At 46.9% G+C, this 14,179-nt stretch overlaps 1 pseudogene; it reads left to right on the plus strand.

The window, feature by feature from the left end:
• The first annotated feature begins 12,697 nt into the window (after nucleotides 1-12,697).
• Nucleotides 12,698-13,801, plus strand: LOC147659021 (solute carrier family 46 member 2 pseudogene; annotated as a pseudogene).
• Nucleotides 13,802-14,179: the final 378 nt, after the last annotated feature.

A 14,179-nucleotide genomic window follows, 5' to 3' on the forward strand; every position in this document is an offset into this window, starting at 1 on the left:
GCCCTGATCTGTTGACTGGGTACGAGTGTTCTGCTTAATTCAGATACTCTGTCCATCACCACCCCCTTTTCTGAACCGTTTTGTCCACCATAAGCGTGGAAGGGTATACTCAGATGTGAGTCCCTTGCTCACTGCACCATCAGGATTCAAGCAAGCCGGGCCGAAGACGGCTGTAATGCCAGAAACCGGTCCCTGGAAGCTTGTTTCCTTTCCAGTATAAGAATTGGCTTGGTAGTTTGGTCTGCCCTGTTCCCATGATGCACTGGGCCAGGGACAGACTAATTTGCATGTAGCCAGGTTCTGAGCTGGGATGGTGCAGTGAGCTAAAAAACGGTGATGGATCAAGCCCTGATCTGTTGACTGGGTACGAGTGTTCTGCTTAATTCAGATACTCTGTCCATCACCACCCCCTTTTCTGAACCGTTTTGTCCACCAAAAGCGTGGAAGGGTATACTCAGATGTGAGTCCCTTGCTCACTGCACCATCAGGATTCAAGCAAGCCGGGCCGAAGACGGCTGTAATGCCAGAAACCGGTCCCCGGAAGCTTGTTTCCTTTCCAGTATAAGAATTGGCTTGGTAGTTTGGTCTGCCCTGTTCCCATGATGCACTGGGCCAGGGACAGACTAATTTGCATGTAGCCAGGTTCTGAGCTGGGATGGTGCAGAGATCTAAAAAACGGTGATGGATCAAGCCCTGATCTGTTGACTGGGTACGAGTGTTCTGCTTAATTCAGATACTCTGTCCATCACCACCCCCTTTTCTGAACCGTTTTGTCCACCATAAGCGTGGAAGGGTATACTCAGATGTGAGTCCCTTGCTCACTGCACCATCAGGATTCAAGCAAGCCGGGCCGAAGACGGCTGTAATGCCAGAAACCGGTCCCCGGAAGCTTGTTTCCTTTCCAGTATAAGAATTGGCTTGGTGGTTTGGTCTGCCCTGTTCCCATGATGCACTGGGCCAGGGACAGACTAATTTGCATGTAGCCAGGTTCTGAGCTGGGATGGTGCAGAGAGCTAAAAAACGGTGATGGATCAAGCCCTGATCTGTTGACTGGGTACGAGTGTTCTGCTTAATTCTGATACTCTGTCCATCACCACCCCCTTTTCTGAACCGTTTTGTCCACCATAAGCGTGGAAGGGTATACTCAGATGTGAGTCCCTTGCTCACTGCACCATCAGGATTCAAGCAAGCCGGGCCGAAGACGGCTGTAATGCCAGAAACCGTTCCCCGGAAGCTTGTTTCCTTTCCAGTATAAGAATTGGCTTGGTAGTTTGGTCTGCCCTGTTCCCATGATGCACTGGGCCAGGGACAGACTAATTTGCATGTAGCCAGGTTCTGAGCTGGGATGGTGCAGTGAGCTAAAAAACGGTGATGGATCAAGCCCTGATCTGTTGACTGGGTACGAGTGTTCTGCTTAATTCAGATACTCTGTCCATCACCACCCCCTTTTCTGAACCCTTGTATCTCTAATGAGCTGCAAAGTGGGCTTTTCTTCAAACACAACACGAGGATCATGGCTAACAGCACTTCTCCCTATCAGCAAGCTTGCCCAGGACACCAATACTGACATTAAAATCTACACTAACCGCGGATATCACCGAAAGCTAACGTCTGCAAAAAAGCAGGCTTAGCTATACATATGATGGGAGGTGGATTCTATGGCTGAATCCACATCTCCCTATTTGCAAGGAATACCTTATCACTTCCGTTGTTGCACTGGATGTTTACGGATTTCGCCGCTATCGCCGGATTTAATATCGCCGTGGAGATATGCGTTGTAAATATTGCGATATCTCGGCGATCAAACCCGGTGATAGCCGGCGTTAAGCAAATCTGCGCTAAGCCCGCTTAAGGATATTTAACGCTGTTCTTTGATGATATGCCCCATAAAAAGTTGGCATTTTCTTTTCCTAACCATTTGGCACCTAATGCCAGTGTCTTGGGTCACATGACACTTCTGTTGGGCTTTGAGTATTCCTTGAGGACAGTGAGACAATAGGGCTTAGATTTGGGAAGGATGGGTCCCCTTGAAATGATGGATGGGGTGGAGTTGTTCCCTACCAACTTGCACTTCAATAGGGGCTGCCTCCAGCACACACAAAGAAACCTAACACTCATCTTTTGTGACTCTTGAATTTTTTGAGCCTGGCAGGGAGGGAAGGAGCTTTCAAGAACCATATGTAGGGGTAACCTTGAAGTTTCCTCCATTTCAATGGCTGGCACCAAGTATAAATATTAGACCCTCAGACCAACTCTTCTGTACCTCAGAGGACTGCCCTGCAACTCCCAGATGACTACCCTGCTGCTTGAAGCCTGTCTTGTTACTCAAAGGACTGCCCTTCTGCTTGAGGCCTATCTTGCTGCTTGAGCCTAGGACTACCAGAGAAACTACATGGGCTCCATGACTGGCCTCCGGTTCTGAGTTACAAGGACATAACAAGCTCCGGAGACCTTGAACCCTGCACCTAGCCTCTGCTGGAGTGAGCCCTAACCCCCCAAGTGGTGCCCAACCAGTCCTAGACCCTTGGAAGTGGGGCTGAAGGTGCCCTTCCTGCAAAACCCTAAAGGTTGGGACTCGTCAAAAAGTGCCAGAAGACCCAATATAAGAGCAGGGCCTACTTGCCAACCAATCTACACAAAGTGCATGGCTGGTCAGTCTCACTTTGCAGTAGCTCCCGCTACGTTTTTAACTTCCTGCTGCAAATCCTGTTCCGCAGAACCTCTCTGCAATGGTATCTGACCTCATAGAGCCCTTTTTGGCTATAGCTTGCAGCTTCATCACAGTGGTGGTTTTCGACTTCCAAATGTGGTCTAAGTCTGAAGGTAAATATCCTGGAAATATGGCTTCTCCCACTTGGAGCTTTTCCCGCCATCGTTCATTGCTCTACCGAGACCTCATCCAGCACTCTCTTGTGACACATACTCCTCCTGGCCACACCTGCTACCTTGTTCCACTGAACTCTACCTTCTCCTGGACAGAGATACCCACAGTTGGCACTTTGATCTTTTAGGCACTATTTTTCACTTAGACTTTAAAAATTCATAACTAAAGATGCTATCCCCTAATAGTAAATTGCATTTCATCCATTTAAAAATATTTACACAGATTCTATTGTACCCTCTTACAGCTGCACCACATGGGTCTGAGGCCAGCTGCTGACTGCTGGAGATGTAGAGCGGAATCAGCCACCTTTTTTACATGTAGCTTGGGAATCTCCTTCCATTGCAAAATATTGGGTGGACATATTTCACATCAACGGGTAAGTCCTGAATACACCGCGACACCTGATCTGTTGATAGGATTATTGGGATTTGTAAAGGGCACACCTGCAAACCTTCGGAAAACTGCATGCCATGCTCTTGTTATTAGCTAAATGCAGAGTAGCCATTTATTGGAGGAAACCGAACGACCCCCTCAGTTAAGGAATGGCCAAGGAATATTGGGGCATATTATCAAGGGGGTTTATCTCCGCTTTTTTGGCTTTAAAAGCCAAGAAAGCAGAGATAAAATTATCTCCCTATTACCAAGCTGTCGCTAACACCAGTTAGTGACAGCTAATAGGAGATAGCGACCATCTTGGGCCCCGCTTTGCATGTCAGTGATATTTATCACTAATGACATGCAAAGTGGGCGTGCCAAGATGTTAGCGACTGGAAACAGTCCCTAACATCGCTATCTCCTATTACCAACTTTTGGAGATATTCGCGCTAAGCGAGAATATCTCCAAAAGCTAACACCTGCCCTGAGCAGTTCTTAGCCATGTTATCCAATGGGAGGTGGATAACATGGCTAAGAGCATTTGCTCGATAATGCGTGAATATCGCTGACTTTTCAGCGATATTCATGCATTGCGGCCGTTTTTTATCGCATTTGCGATAAACCTTGCTAATAGCAAGGTTTATCTGCGATAAAAATCGCCGATGTGCGGCGATAATTTTTGTCTCTAAACAAGTTAGAGACAAAAATTATCGCTAGTTGTTGGTAATATCCCCCATTATTTATTGTCAAACTCAACTCTCGCTGTTTTGGGAACTTATGCCTGCTGCCTCTAGACCTAAGGATATCTGGAGCCCCATAGTGGAGTGGGTACGAGTACAAAAATCCGAAGACACTAATATACCCTCACTTGCTACAGGTACCACAAGCACAAGCCCACCAATTGTATTAAACAACTATTGTCATACCTTGCTGTTACAAATGTTTTTTGAATTGTGGTAAGCTACATGCTTTAGATGTTCGAAGGCTGGGCCTACTATTATAATAATATAATGCATATTGATGTTTCTCTTGCATGTTAGCATACAACTGTCCTAAAGAGTTGTTTCTTTTTCATTGTTACCAATAAGTTTACATAAGTAATAGATGTTATGTACATTATGCATGCATGAGCTATCCTGCAAAGGTTATATTTTGTGAAAATGGAAATAAATAAAATGTTTAAAAAAACAAAAAACCTGTAGCCTCCCCACCTCTCCATGGGGTTGAGGATCTGCAACCTCAACAGGCTTCTGCTCCACCATGGTCCTACATAACCCGTAAAGTTCACTTTGTGAGTAAGAACTTTTGATGACTTTCCCGAAGTTCAACAGTGTAATCTTATTTTGATATTTGGAGACAGAGAAATCCAGATCTGTGACCTCTTGTATTCTGTAAGAGAGTTTTGCAGGTTGTGTGGTAGGTCGAGATGGCTTGATATGAGATCAAGCAAAGATGTTTGGCATTTCTTTTCTGGAGATATGCTGGGGCTTTTCTGTTCATGCATGTGTATAGGTGCAAGCTAACTTAAATATAAATCTTATGGCGATGGTAGCCAATGTAGAGTTAAGCCCCACGGTAATTATGTCAAACATCCGATCCAAGTACACAATGCAAGGCTTCCAGAGACACCCTATCAACACACACACACACTTCTAGATATGAAACGGATGGAGTATTCATAGGGAAAACAGTTTTTTCTTTTTCTCCGCCTATTAAATAGGGTAGAGACAGCATTAGAGATAAACCAAGAAAGAGCTGCCAGCTGTCCTTTTAACCTTATTGTGATAGTACTAGATTGAGGCTGTGAAGTATGGACAACAACTGATCAATTTTAAGACTTTGGAGGGGTAGGGGAAGGAACAGCATCACATATAAGACTGGTGGTTCCACAGAAACGAGACTGGTGTGTTGTACTCAGGCATTTCATCAATAGAAACAGAAGAAGTATGGTCAGACAAGGCTGTTCCTATAAGGATGCAATGATTAGGTGCCTGGGGGTGAGCAGGTCTCCCCGTGCGTTCCACGCCAGTGGTGCGGCTGAGATACAGTGTGTGCAGAGATTGGTGCAGCAGTATTAGGGAGTGGGTGCAAAGTTGTTTAGAGTCAGTTGCACAAGGGAGAGTTCTAGTGTTGCCTTTCCCAGTGCTCCAAGTATACAGGTCAGTTAGCACCCTCCCGCCATTCCTTCTTTTGTTGGGTTCTTGAGATGTATTGTAAGTGTGAGAAAGTATAGGTGATGTAAGATTTAAAAGATGCTTAGGTAGACAGTTTTGAACATGAAGTTCAGTTGTATGCATTGCACTTAGTGGAAAAGGTTTGGCACAGTTTATATTGTTGTTTAATTGCAAGGTGTGTTTATTATAAGTTTGAAGCTTAGCAGGTTGGTTAGCATGGCCAGAATGGACAAGACACCTTGAGGTTGGGGTAGGGGGTGTACTTGGACTGGATCTCTCCAAGGAAGTAACTAGAAAGTGTAAGGGAGTCCAAAGGGGGAAAACAATTGGCTGACTGTAGTAATCGACCTGGAGCCAAGGTAAGTTGAAGTGTTTATTTAGTAGCTACACGGTTGTGGAGCACCAAACAGAAGCTCAACCAGTTACACGTCTCACGATTTCAACCTAAACATTTTCAGAATCCCCACTAAGGAAAAACCATCACCCACCAACCAAAGAACTCTGGCAGGGAATGCAACTCTCCACAACCTGGAACACGGGCAGAAGAGAGCAGCACTCTCCCTCAGAGACAAGATAAAACACACCTTCCCTTCTCCTCTGAAAAAAAACAACACCAAAAATGAAACAATATGTATAACTTACTCCGGAAACCTTTTGGGAGTGACAAGAACTCTTGAGCTCCTCCTAAAACCAACATGAACCTCCCAAGAACCCATGACATCATCTTCAGCAGCTTTATCAGACCTGCTCTTGGTAGCAGTTCTCACTTTGACAATTTTGGCAACATTCCACCAATGTCCGCAAATAACCTGAACAGGATTGTTTACAATCTTCACAACCTTAATGGGTTTACCAAATTTGTTTTTCTCCTTTTTTAACATGAATTGGATTTATATCCTGACCATATCACCAACCCCCAAGGGAACTGTTTTAACAGCTTTCTTGTGATCGTACAAGATTTTCTGTTTAATTTTAGACTCAGACAAATTAACACGCTCAATATCCATGAGCTTCTCTATATCAGACCCTGATTTGAGCCATTTGTTCATCCAACCAGGTCTGAAATTGGTGTTGGCTTTGCGTCCTCTAAGTAGTTCAAATGGTGAAACTTTGGTCGAGGAATGTGGAGTAGTCCTGTAGAACCACAACATGCTGTTCAAAGATTTGACTAGATCATGGTTCATAGACTTAGCCCACTTGATGCACTCCCCAATCACCCTATTCATTCTCTCAATGCGACCATTTGTCTGGGGATGGTACAAAGAGCTTTTGGAATGTTTTATTCCACAAGAAGCAAGAAAACTTTCAACCCCAACACTCACAAATTGAGTCCCATTATCAGAGACAAGTGTCTCAGGGAAATCTTCCCTAGAACTCTGGCAGAGACTGCAACTCTCCGCAACCTGGAACTCAGGCAAAAGAGAGCAGCCCTCTCCCTCCGAGACAGGATATAACACTGACATGTACCAAAAGGAAATATGTTAGGGAGTTAGCTGGACAGCATAGTGCCTATATAGGTAACACTCCCCACCCTTTGCAAAGTTAGCATGCACAATATAATAAATAAATACACAACACAATTATTTGTTGGGAAAAGATTGCTGCAGGTATATTCCATACAAAAGTATGCAACATGGTGGACTAAATTACGAGCGATCCAATGGCAGGCAGCAGTGATTGACCTACTCTGCCTTGCCCGCCTGAAGAGCCAAATTGCACCGTGGCCAATCCAAATGGTGCTAAAAGTTATGTGGGGATCCCCCCCTTGAATACCGTGAACCACTGGTCCACCACTTTACTCACGCCCCTTTTTAGGGCGGAGCGTTGCAAGGCAAGCCCCTGGTTGCTCAGGCTTCCAACCGTAGCCGTCCGAAGGACTAGCGGGGCGCTGACGATTCTTTCTCCAGGGTCCTGCCGTAAAGACTCCAGGGGTTTGGCACAGGCACCCCTATTGTGCTCCAGAAGAGGTACCCTTCTGTACCCTTCCACCTCCGGATCACCCTGTAACTACACCAAAGCTCTGGATGTGGCCACTGTCGCCTCCAGGACCCCCCACCCACCAAGGTATGCCTTTTCCTTCACTTGCAACCTGCTGTTTCCAGCACCTCGCTAATGTCCAGTAAGAACAGATCCATGCCCACCTAGGACAGGTGCACCAGTGCTCTTTGTTGACCTTCTCTTTGTTGACCATTAGTCATTCTAGGTAGACCATCTCCTTAGCTACCTCTGACAGGTGTGCCCCGCCCTTTCGGGGGACCATGTGTGCACACGAAAAAGGCCACATCAAAGTACCTAACCCATCAAGTTTCATATTGAATTTGAATTGAAGAAAGGCCTTCAGCTTGGTGGAAGTGTCCTTGGATTTAATTTCCTTTCTGACAAAAGGAGATGGCCTCCCCGGGAGGGGGATCTACTGTTCTTTGATAACCACAGCTTTATTACCCTTTCCTTTATTGCAGGCTCTATAACCTCCTGCAACCTGCTGTTACCGCCCTTCTAGTTGGACGACTTCCCTATCTACCTCTGATAGGTGTGCCCCGTCCCTATCGGGATACTGTGCGGTACTTGCACAAAAATAGGCCATGTCTAAATTATCAAGCCCTTCTAATGGATATGAATTTGAGTTGAACCAAGCCCTCCTGCTTGGTGGGCTTCCACATGGCTATATTTACCATTCCGTATGACTGTACGATGGCCTCCCCGGAAGTTGGCAACTACTGTTCTCTCCTTTAATCACTGTCTTGTTTACCCTGTACCATTAGGTTCTGCAACATTGCATGGCCTCATTGCCTGTAACCACCCTCGTCTAACAGCAGTCTTTATCTGCTGTGCCACCCGCTAAATGCCACACCCTGGCGCAAGTCGTCACGTGCCATACTTCTGTTAAGGATTACCATAATACAGACCGGATGGAAAGGTTTATGGGCTGGTGGCCATGCGGAGAACACTATGTAAAGATACCTGCCCTTTCTTGGAAATGGGAATGCTCAACGTGTTTTGATGGCTGTGACCCTGTGTGCTCAAACCCAGTGTTTCCCAGCTTTGGAACCACATCCATGTTAAGTAACAAACTTACGCAATCCGTCTGGCAGCAAGGACGATGATGCGAGCGCCACTAACACGCTCTGGTTTCAGGGTCACAGTATCTGCTACAAGACCGGACCTTTGCCCAGTCAGGTATACTGAAAAAATTATGGCACACACTTACTTGTGTCAAGACTAGTTCGTGAACCTGATATGTAGTGCATCTGACAGTGAGTACCTTGATTTGCTTTGGCTGGGATAGAATTATTTCTTCCATCACACTCCGGATGGTGGCAATGGGCTGCTCTTTCGCTTTATTACTGCTGAGTGTGCCTGGTCCGTTCCAGATACACACAGCTTGCTAACCAGCTGTGACCATGCCATGATGCATAAAGCACTCGACCTGGTTCACTTGGTTTACTCTGGAATAATTGCCCTCCACCAAAATCACACCGATTCAACATACATTCTAGTAATTTGTGATTCAGGTTAAAAAAAAATTTCCCAGCATCGCCAGGCAGACGTGTGTATTATATTCCAATGACCAAGTCGGGATCTAAGATTCCCAGTCTCAAGTTCAGACGCAGTCCCCCCTTATGTGGGTACGCTGCTCTGCCTCAATGCAAGTGACCTCGTTGGTTCATGCAGGTGCCTCTATGCACTTACCTGGCACTCTAGGTCACCAGCACAACAAGGAGCACTAAAGCTGGTGACGGGGAATAGAGGCCAAACGTGCCAAAGTCTGTGTTTTCAACATATTCTTTCTAGGGGTCCAGTTGGTATAAGAATGTGTCAATGCGATGACCAGGCAGACCCAATAGCCTGTTCTATGATGGTGACCAAGCCCACGGTGTGCGATGGCTCAACTATCAGATGGCCTTGGAAATATGTGACATTAAGTAAGGTGTCCTCCTGTGCTTGGCCCGTGCCCCATCTATCTTGCAGAGAGTTGCATGATTGGTTTCATCTGTTTTGTTTTTTGTAACCCTGGGCTGTGAACTCCGCTCCGCTCCGCTCGCGGAGTTTGTGGAGTTTCCTGGATTCGGCATTACATGGAGCTCGCGGAGTTCCGAAAAACTCTGCTTCGCATAGCGGAGCAGAGTTTTTTTTCCTCGCTCGCTCACGATCGTCAACATCTTATTTATTTATTTATTTATTTATGTGACTTTTAAAGCGCTACAATTACCCGTGGGTGTCTCGGCGCTAAGAGCTATGTATAGTACCAGTATCTTAAGGACAAGTAAGTTCTGAGTCTAAAAAGCTGAGGGCTCATTGAGAAAACAACCAAGTCTTGAGTTGCTTTCGGAAAGTGAGCAATGTGGGGCTAGATTTTATGATGAGAGGAAGGGAGTTCCATAATCTTGCTGCTGCGACACTAAAACGTCTGTCTCCCCAGTTTACTTTCCTTGTTCTGGGGGTTTGAAGCAGGAGGGCCGTGTTGGAACGAAGCGTTCTGCGAGTTGGGAGGGGCTTTAAGGAGTTTCTGAGAAATTTGGGTCCCATGTTGTTTATTGCCTTGTACACAATGCACAAGGACTTGAACTTAGTACGGCTTCTGACTGGGAGCCAGTGTAATTGGGCCAAATGTTTTGTAACAGAGGCAAATTTTGGAATGCCAAGTAGAACTCTGGCAGAAGCGTTCTGAATCATTTGTAGTTTGGAAATGACTTTTTCCTGCGCGTTGAGGAAAAGGGCGTTACAGTAATCGGTGCGAGAAAACACCAAAGTTGAGATGAGCGTTTTGCCTGTTGTGATGGGGAGGTATGGCAAAAGCTTCTTAACTTTTCGCAAGATGTTAAATGACGATGAAACAACAGAATTCACATGGTGATGAAAAAGGAGTTTATCAAATCGAATGTAACTCCCAAGTTACACGAGTGAGGAAAATCCACCTCCTGGCGAAATTGTTTCTCATTCGCGATTGTCAACATCCAGTGGGCGAGCGCGAGCATGGAAAATAAACATCCCTGCGAGATTTCTCCACGTGGAGTAGTCAGGTTTCTCATTTTTTTTGCTGCATATTTCTATAGCGTGAACTCGACCCGAAGGTATTGGAGCGCTGTACATGAGCCCCGTATTTACATTACACATTCAGGCACGGGGAGATTAAGTGAATTGCCCAGAATCACAGGATGTTGATGCGACCCCAAGGCTTTAACCGTGGTTTCTAGCACCAAAGTCGGCAGACTAGCCGACAGACCACATCCTCTCCCCATTGTGAGTGGTAGCGTAGTGGTAGCGTATGCTTGAGATGAGAAACTGCTTGTTCGCGTTGAGAAAGCTGCTGCTCGAGTATAAATCTACTCGAGTGGCAGAAAAGGGAAAGAAGGGACCACTTGCGCTGTGCAAGGTGCCGTTTGAGATGATTGCACAGTGCGGACAAGCCTCCTCACTGTGCAATCACTGCGAACAACATTTTTCTATGGAACTCCGCCGCTTGCGGAGCGCCGCGGAGCGCCGCGTAGCGCTGCTGAGTGTTTTGCCACTTTGCGGAGTTCCGCGTAGCGCAAATCAGCGAAATCCACCCAGGACAAGATGGGACAAAGCCCACGGACACGCCCTTCTGCCCAAACAAGACAGGTCAGAGCATCCCCCGCTCCCCCCCGGTCTGACAAATGTTCCGCCGGCAGGAACCAATCTCCCGCCCAAGCACCCCGATTCCATAACGGGACGTATCGCGCCACACAGTAAGCGCAGAATTGGAACATCTGGGGCCCCACGAGGGGCATCTAGCCCCAAAAGACCGTGTAAAGAAGCGAGAGGAACTGCTCCAAATGGTCCAGACTCACCGCCAAACACCGACTCTAGCTCCAGCCAAACACGACGCAACGCAGAACCAGGAGAAGACCTGCAGACGGCATGTCCGGCCACAAAGAGGGCGCCTGAAAGGCGGGGCAGGTATAAATACCTTCCCCCAGTCCCAAGACTAGAGGGGGGTGTAAGTGTGCCTAAGTGGCACTAAGGTAGCCGCCCTTTTAGGTGGCCCACTGCGTGAGCAGTGGGCAGCCGCAGTTTATTAAGGGCACTAAAGGTAGATTCCGTGTATTAGGTTTGGGTCAGTTACTGCTGGTTCTATTGCATTAGTGAGGTCTTAGATTCAGTCTGTTATCCCCTGCCGGGGTATGTTTAATGTTAGCGCAGATCTGTCTAATGAAGCTGCCTTTTATACACCCTTACATGATCTGTATGCTCCGTCTCCTCTGACAGGTGAATGCCTTCCTTCCAGCCAAGCACGTGCTAGCCTCGCTTGAAGGCTGTATGGCCGAGAGAAAACAAAACACTGGTTATGGAATACATTTTGCGGTGGAACGTACTGTGTGTTATGTGGCTAAGAACTATTAAAGAAACTCTCCGACATATGGTTTACATTTAATTCTTCAGCGTCTGCAAAGCAGGGACATGGCCGCTGAGGCTGGAGATTATGAGCATATAAATATTCCAGTTTGGCATGCCACAGTGAAAGTTAAGAGAAACGTTCAATTGGGCCCACTCCATTCGAGACGAAGCATTAGTAAACACCCTCTGAGCTCACACGGGGAAGTCCTGTGACCACTCCGCTCTCATTGGCTGCCCCTCACTCCCGGGCCAATAGAAAAGTGAGCAGTTGGCGACCCTGCCTCTCCTTCAGCGAATTGGAGGGGGCCCCGGAGAGATGGGGGAAATGGAGAACAGAGTGGAAGGGAAAGGGAATGAACCCATGGGACGGAGAAGAGCACATGCCTTTCTGGAACAGTGTGGACCTAAATTGGTATATTTTGAAATTTGTATGGGGTAGTCTTGAATGAGTAATAGCCCGGACAGGCATACTGCGTCTCATAGAACCATGTCTCTAAGTGCTTGTTTGGCACTTTTGGACATTTCATCTGTGCTCTCTTTCAGAAGCATCCTGTTGTTGAGACAGCTGTTTTTTCGTGGCTCGGCCCCTCCCTCCCACTTCCTGTCCTCCTGGTAAAAAATGCACAGCAGAGAAAGAAGCTTCAGCTGAAAGGGCTACTGAGAGCACGAGCCTGATGCCCATGTGTTGCAGCTCCCAAGAGGTTGAGGACTCAAAAGTCGTTCACACGTTTTGGGATCAGCAAAATATTAGCAGGAGCTGACAGCTTCAACTATACAAGATTTCAGTGAACTGCTAGAAAGAACCATGCATTTGAGTGCGTGTCCTCTGTGATATCCAGATTCTTCATTATATTATGACCTTGTATACATTGGTACAAGGCAAAGAGGAGACACAGCAGCTGGCATGGTGTGTGCAGTAGGATGGCGGTCATGGGTAGAGCCCATCGTGGCCGGGACCGAGATGGCCAGCTCTTTCTACGACACCGGGCTGCTGATGGTGGTGAAGAACTATTACAATCACTCCAATTCGTCTGCAGTGGTGCCGACTGATGAAGCGCAGCAGATAGCCATCGCCAACTTCTACATCATCAACAATCTCCTCTTTGGCCTCTGTCCCTTGCTGTCTGCTTACATCCTGGCCAGGCTTGGGGACAGAAAGCATCGGAAGATCACCATCTGTGTGCCACTGCTTGGCTACCTCATGTCTCGTTTGCTCCTCCTCCTTGTGATACTACTGGATTGGCCGATAGAGGTCGTGTACGGCTCTGCGGCACTGAACGGCGTCACCGGTGGCTTCACCACTTACTGGGTTGGCATCATGGCACTAGCGGCGCTCGACTCTACAGAGAGCTGGAGGTCTGTCCGACTCCTCATCATTGAGCTCACCTACGGGTTGGCTGGCTTTGCTGGAAGCTTGGCCTCAGGGCACATCTTTATATGTTTCAGTGCGAAACATCATCAGGGTATGGTGCTGGCCTTCTGCACGCTTGCTTGTTACCTATTCTGCGTTGTATACAGCACTTTTGTTTTGAAGGTCCCTGAGGCAGGGGACATGGGAAATGGAAGCAGGGAACCCAACCAGGCCTGTGTAGCGAACAGCCAATGCGAAAGCACTGAGCAAACCGAAGGAACCAGGTTGTTAGATGACTGTCCCACAAGAAGTTCACCTTCAATCCAGGCTGAGGGTCACATCATGGTGGCACCATCCAAGGTCATAATAGCACTACTCTACATCAGCGCCGTTCTCTACAGCATAACCTTGGAAGGAGCACGCGAAGTCCTGCCCTTATTCGTGATAAAGGATCCATTAAATTGGGGTCCAGTGGACATTGGCTACGGCGAAGCCGCTGGAAACTTCATCAGCATCACCAGCTTTATGGGCGTCTTGGTTTTCTCCAGATGTTTGAAAGACACCACGATGGTTATGATCGGGATGGCATCCTTCAGCGCCGGGGTCTTCATCCTGGCATTTGTGCGCTGGAGCTATCTCTACTATGTTGGTGAGTGAAGCTTATTATACCTGAAATAATAGAACCACTGATCAGTAGTGTTGTGTTGTTGTGTTAACATAGCCACACTTAATTCGTGGGTTTCGTTTACTCAGAAAAAACTGTTGGTTATAGGGACATTTTTGCCACCACAGGATGTTCAGCAAAAAAATAGCTATTTGTCGGATTGGAGGAATTTATGTTAAACTCAATAATTGCTTTTTTCTGTTTTTGGTTACCAAAGTAAGTGACTGGGCACAACGTCTGGCTGGACATTCGCAAGCGGAATATGTTGCGTAGACAAGATTGTACTCATCCATACTTTTTATATATTTCCCTAAATTCATTTCAGCTGTTCTTAGTGCTGTCTTTTAACATGTGCAGGCCCTGCTTCCATA

The sequence above is a fragment of the Lissotriton vulgaris genome, unplaced genomic scaffold (assembly GCF_964263255.1).
Source record: "Lissotriton vulgaris unplaced genomic scaffold, aLisVul1.2 SCAFFOLD_1549, whole genome shotgun sequence".
NCBI lineage: Eukaryota > Metazoa > Chordata > Amphibia > Caudata > Salamandridae > Lissotriton > Lissotriton vulgaris.